Genomic DNA, 5948 nt, shown 5'->3' with positions numbered 1-5948 from the left:
ATGACGGCGTCTTGTCCCACGGATGTAACCGGCTAAATGGGTTTTCCTTACAGCCTTGCCATTTATCTTCCTCCAGCTATCACTTCACCCTTTCACTCACAGTTTAATAAGGTCATACCTTTTATATAAACTGTACATGGCACCTCATTAAGTAAAGAGTAGATCATAGAACATCCAGTCAGAGGCGCGAGTCAGGCAGTGGGGCTCCTATGTGGTTTCACTGTCGGACAACACACAGCTTCATTTGCATCAAGAAGAAGCAGAAGCGACTCGACAGACGTCTCAGAGGTTTGTATACAGGAGATGGCATATGACCATTTTTTAAAGCAACATACTGTACATGTGGTATTTGTTGGCATTAAAGAAATTCCTGGATTTGCCCCCTGATCTGGATCAACACCAAAATGTATTATACCTCATGTTCCACCAAGATTCATGGTAATATGTTCTGTATTTTTTGCTCAATTCTGCTTAAACACAAATAAATGGACATGGGTGAAAAGGTAACCATCTTGCGGAGGTAAAAATGTGCTGCAATAACCCGTTGGATGCTGGTTTTAGTTCTTTTAAGTCGACTTTTTCATGTGATTATCGACACTATGTATTTCAGTGTTGCCTGTTTTCTCTTCTCCTCTGTGTGATTATTTAGTTACGTGCCTAATGAGCGGTTGACTGTCCGTGCACAGATTACCGAGTCAGCAGGCGTTTATTGACTCAATAAATTTAGTCGAATGTTAAATTAGTTTTGTCCCCACAGTGCCTGTTGTTGAATGGACTCCTGGGAGCCTGTAAGTGAATGAATGGGGTGTGGGCGTCTCCCAAGCTTGGCGCCGTCTGCCTTCATGGAATCAGCACCTGTAAGTAGGGGGTCTCTCTTTGTAGCTTGCCGAGTTCAAAAGAAACCTTTGGTGGCGTCTCTCTCGAGGGGATCGACCAGGGACGCCCTGGGGTTTCCTTCTGGATTGATCCCTCAGCAGTGAACCTCATGTGTGTCTTTGACCTTTTGGCTTCCATCTGTCATGAAGTCATGAGCACAAACACTGTTTATTCTTTCAAACAATATCGCAGCTTGGTAATGGAAACTTTTAAGTAAGTTAAAAAAAAATCACAAAAACACTGAATACATTTCTATTTTGATTTAAAATCCAACCACGTTTTTTTTTTTATCTTGGAGGATCTCCTGTAAGTATTGTTTCCTCACAGAATATCACTTTACCTCTGCCAATTACTCATAATATTGATGCATCTATGCATGATTGACGTTCCCGTTACTTTTCACGGAGCGACTTGTTTGTAGTTATGGTAGCAGGATGGTAATTGGATGGATTAACATGAAATCCTGTCCATTGAGTTCTTTGAGTGTTTCCTTTAGGGCCATCGGCAGGTTTTCACTTAATCAGTGAAGTATCTCACCTTCTACTGAATGGATTTGGCACATGATCCGACATTCATGGTTCCCAGAATCCTACTGACTTTTAGAAATCCCCCTACTTTCGATTGTCGGGAAATTTGGTGCAGATATTCTTGCTCCTTCGAAATGGTCAAAATGTCGAGTTTGTCCAACACCTTCTAAACTAATGACATTGCCATCATCTTCAGTTGTACTTTGTGTAGTACACTTGCATAAGCTCTTTTAGTTTTCCTCACAGTGTCTTATCCATTTATTCGCACATTTATTTCACAGCTTGTGTTTAGGTTTAGATTACTCGGTAATGGCATTTGCAAATGGTTTGATTAAAATAGCAGATGGTGGTGAGGAAACAGGGAATCATATAGTGCCCCAGTGAAGAGGGAAACTTTAGGGAATTTACCCGAATACCATGAAAAGCAATAATTGCACAATAACAATTCAACTTCAGGTTCACCCAGGAGCAGTGGGTTGAATCATGACGCAGGAAGGGATGCAGTCAGCTGATTCCAGACGGAGTGATCATCTAGTTCTGAGGTGAGTTGAATTTGTGGATCAATCGACCTTTATCGTGTACAGCATGCTCATACATGTGAGCTGAGGGATCGTACACGAAGCAGTACAGTAACGCCAAGGTTTCTTTAGTCTCTTGAATTAACAATGGACCTCAGAGAAATAAAATGCATCAAGCAGTTCATTGTTCGATTTCTTTTGAAGCTGGAACAACGTCGCCATATCATTTCCCCCACTTTTCCACCAAACAAGGTCAGCTCTTATAATGTAGGGTGCTGTATTATAAATGCAGGGGCCTATTTAAATTCTTTATCAGCTATTTACTTCATATTTCCATGTCATTTTTGATCATTAGTGGAAACTCCCTGTTGTGTTTGGAGGAGTTGTGCGAGATTCTCCTGGCCACAGATTAAAGGCTTTATCAGCTGAATATTGATATGTTTGATGAAACCCTGGGAGCTGCGGTTTACATTTGTTTGGACTGAGGACATAAGACATAAATGGGATTCCTTGTCATGTGCATCTCTCTTGCTAATTATTCACCCTATGTCCTTACCATGATACAATTCTTATTCTATGAAAAGAATATGGAGGATGTGTGTACACCTGAGGCATCATGCAGAATTGGGGGATGCAGCTAATTTGCAATTGAGTCTAATCTTGGAATATTAGTTGAGAATTATTGTCTTTGAAAGGACTCACTGCTGACATCCAAATAGACAAAACCACTAAGCTGCTTTCAGACATGCACTGAACTCTGGATAATCTCCTGACATTCTCCGAAGGGGATGTTTGTGAGAACGCAAATGTCTGAGTGAGAGACTCCAGATAATTCAAGCCGTCAATGTTCTTTTCAAGTTAATGACTCTCTGTTACAGAAGTCACCTTTTTAGAATTCAAAAATCTCTAATTAATCTGAGCAGAAAGGGGATTTATTAGGAAATGTTTTTCTGGCACCACCTTCAACACACGTGCCTCTTGTTACAGTCGACCGAGCTTAACGTCCAATCTGAAGCTGTCACACTTGCACAAGGCAGATAAAACCAAAATATGATTTTAAACTTAGGGGCAACAAACTCAGGGCCCAAACCTCAATGATCTTGGAACAAATTACAGCTACACCATCAATATTTTCTCCTGACCATCAGAAGAGCGGTTTGTCCATTGCTGAAAGAGTGCAGTACGTAGTGGCGCTGTGTGAACAGGTGAATGTGGCGTGAACTGTAAAGCGTTTTGAGAGAAAACCGCTGTATGAATATAGTCCATTTACCATTCCTTGGGAGGCAGGATGTTTGCCTTGAAATTTAAACATTGATCTTCGGTTTAAATTGAGAAGAAAAAGAATTGTGTGCTCTGTAAGTGTCCTCGTCTCACACTGCTGTATCTGCAAGCGCGTTTGAACCCCGGCATGACCTAAATGTTCCAACGCTTCCTCTGTGTCCTGTGCGGCGCCTCAGCAGTGGCATAGTCCCCATTGTTTCATGGTAATTGTGTGTCTCCTTCTGGCTCTGCACATGCTGAGATGGTTCCTCATCCAAAGGCAGTTCCTTTAATGCTCCGAAAACCTGCTTGCATTGTCTTTTATCCCGTTAAAATAGCCTGCGGTAAAGTAAAGTAAAAAAAAAAAAAAGAAACTCTTAAACATGGCCTGCTGTAGAGGAGGCAGAGGCGGCCTATAAATCCATAACAACGGCAATTATTTATTAGTGACAGTTTTCTGTGGCCATTTTAGTTCAAATATTTTCACTGCAATTGATCTAAAAGACAAAAATCCATTTTTATGTGATAGCCGTGGCTTTTAACCAAACTGACTGCCCGCTCCGCAAGGTCAAGGATTGAGCGACTGAAGTTATTTTTGCTTCTAGTGTTATTAGATTGCCTATCTATCATTCAAGCGTCGTGATTGATGCTGACTCAGCTTGAATGAACGATGGAGCGAGGCCAACGCTGCTCGCACGTAAGAGAAAGGAGTGGCTCCGATCGCCGCTTCACGTTGTGGAGAAGAAGCCCCCTTGAAGGATATATGGGAGAAAAAAGCGGCGAGCTAACTGCTCGTGTTGCGCCATTTCTCATTCCAACTTATCTGAAAGCCAGTGACTCGAATTCTCACTATGTTTTTTTTCCTGTAAAATGTATAACCGCAGCATGTGAAGTGAAAAATGCTGGACGGGCGATTGTGGAAGGATGAACCCTGTTAATTCAAACACACTCCACTTATCGCTGACTTCATACCATTGCATGAGCTTTTCATTCGCTTTCTAGATTCCATTTTTACTGTATATTTAGGAATCCAGGCATCAAATGTAAGTATCCAAATGAACTGTAAATTTTTTGCTATACGTGGCTGAATAGTTTTTTTTAATCTGTTTTGAACTGTAGGCATCTCTTCAGGCCTTTAATTGCACACTTGTTGCTCCTTCCACCCATGAGGCGGATAACACCATCTGCTCCGTGTCCGCACAAGACATCATCATTTCAAAAAGAGAAACATATATTCCGCTTCCTGGCAAAGGTTTCAAAGTGCCACTAGAAGCATATTAGGGCAGATGGGACACATTTATTTGTGCTTTAAAACATATTTTAAACTATAACATGTTTTTGCAGAGGGGAGGTGTGCTAAAATGAGACGTATAGATGGATGCATGTATATTGGTGTTGGGGAACTTTGGGACATGTTGCCACATCAGACGGTTTTCTCTCTCTCTCCGGGTTTGTGCCAGAGACAGATGCTTCTCACACATTTCAAAGGAAACTGACTTTGGGCCTTGATCATTTTCAGGATATGATTAGATTCCAACACATGGCAGCAATCTGCGAGAAAAATTTGGTAAATATGTATATTTATTTCATAGATGTAGCCCTGGAATGACTGATCAATTCATTAATAAGAAAATGTATTCAGTCATAATCCATTTTAATGGCAGAGTAATCTGTTAAATCACTTAATACCCTGAAATCCAATATGTGTGATGATTCGGTGCTTCCTCTGTTTCATGATACCACGGTGGCCCTGGGAGCCCAACGCATGTGCAAACAGATACAGCATGCAAATGGAGAAAAGGTTCTTAGATAAATAAACACAAGCGAACACTCACAACATAACAAAGTACTCACAACACAACCAAATACTCACAAGTGTTTCCAAGGGACGCTAAAAAGTGATGTGAACGTTGATGAATATTTGGTCGTGTAGATAATTTGGTTGAGTTGTGAGTATTTGCTTGTGTTGTGAGTGTTTGGTTGTGTTGTGAGTATTTGGTTGTGTTGCGAGTTGCTTGTGTTGCGAGTATTTGGCTGTGTTGTGAGTATTTGGTTGTGTTGCGAGTATTTGCAACATGTTTTCTTTTTACTCTGAATGTGTTGTCAAGTAGCTGTAAATGTTTTCCCCATTTGCATGTGTTTATTTTAATGCTTTTTTCTGAAGCTGCAGTGCATTGAGCCCTCAGGGCCACCGTAGATATTATCTTGGGCTCCGAGAATTGTTTTCATGATACTGACATAAACGTGAAACACAACTAATCAAATACCCTTTAAAAAAAACAGATTAATGAATAATGCTATCAATGATTAACTGACTGCAACCCTTTGATTTTTTTCAAAATCGGCGAACAGGAACCTCAACCAGAACTCTTCCTGATGTATATCAAAGTGCTTGATATGTCGTTTGCTGCATGTATGTGCAGTGTCTGTGACAGTGGGCCGTGGGGAACAGTGGAGCTGTGCGACTGGAGGCGAGGGCCTGTCACATGTCACAGGTTGACTCAGTGTGTGTGTCCGTCCGTGGAGAGGAGGGAGCTGTCCGCATGTGCGTTTAGTGGTCCTCAGAGTGGCGTTGGCAGAGCGGCCCTCCAGGCTCTGCCAACGCACCGCGCTTGTTGTGGAGCTGTCACCGCGTCGAGTGGCAGCACGTAACGCCAAACTGTTTCCTTTTCTGGAGCGTAAGAGAAAGGTGCATGTTCTCTTATTAATAGAGAAACCAACTGTTTGCATTTGCCTGTTTTTCTGTGACAAACCCTAACCCTAAAAT

This window comes from Hippoglossus hippoglossus, chromosome 19, assembly GCF_009819705.1.
Source record: "Hippoglossus hippoglossus isolate fHipHip1 chromosome 19, fHipHip1.pri, whole genome shotgun sequence".
Taxonomy (NCBI): Eukaryota; Metazoa; Chordata; class Actinopteri; order Pleuronectiformes; family Pleuronectidae; genus Hippoglossus; species Hippoglossus hippoglossus.
This window is presented reverse-complemented; position numbering follows the sequence as displayed.